Below are 777 nucleotides of genomic sequence, written 5' to 3'. Positions count from 1 at the left end.
CTTTCAGAGCTGTTCTCGAAAGAACTCTCTCAGCCCCACCTACCTTGCAGGGTGCCTGTTGTGGGGAGAGGAAGGGAAAGAAGATTGTAAGCTGCTCCGAAACTGCTTCGGGTAGTGAAGGATGGGGTATGAATCCAATCTCTTCTTCTTTATCTTCTACTTTTGCAAGTTCAGGATTTGCCCCCAGCCTGGCATCCGTGGGAGCCCACATAGGCCCACTTTGGGCACCAGGTGAGCAGGTCTCTGCTGGCAGCCGATTCGCCACCACGCCAGATGTTGCCCATGGGCTGCCTCCTGCACCAGCTTCTCCAGTCTTTTGACTGTGGCCTCTTTTGCACCTTTCCCAAGGCTTGTGACCACAGACTGGCACCTTCCACAAATGCACACAGCACTCACCCTGCATCGAATTGGGGGCAGAAGGTCAGCTAACACCTGCCACACCCAGCAAGTGCCGGCTTCCACATCCACCTCAAGAACAGTGGATGGATACAACAGGCCATCTCCTGACCCCACAGCTTGGTGAGGGTTCCCCACGGTCCACCAGGAAGACTAGAAGGGGCATTTTAAGACCCAGGGGGATCCAATCTTGCAAGAAACTTGGAAGCTATCAGGGTTGACTCTGGCAAGTACTTGTATGGGAGACCTCCAAGGAATACCAGAGGCGGGAAGTGGGGGCTGGCTTTATTCAGCCACCTCTCTGAATATCCTCCAGGTCCCCAGCAGGGGTCAGTCACCAGAGGTCGCCCTGATGTCTAGGTGCACACACCCACACACACA

This window comes from Gekko japonicus, unplaced genomic scaffold, assembly GCF_001447785.1.
Source record: "Gekko japonicus isolate JY-2015 unplaced genomic scaffold, Gekko_japonicus_V1.1 scaffold1634, whole genome shotgun sequence".
Taxonomy (NCBI): Eukaryota; Metazoa; Chordata; class Lepidosauria; order Squamata; family Gekkonidae; genus Gekko; species Gekko japonicus.
This window is presented reverse-complemented; position numbering follows the sequence as displayed.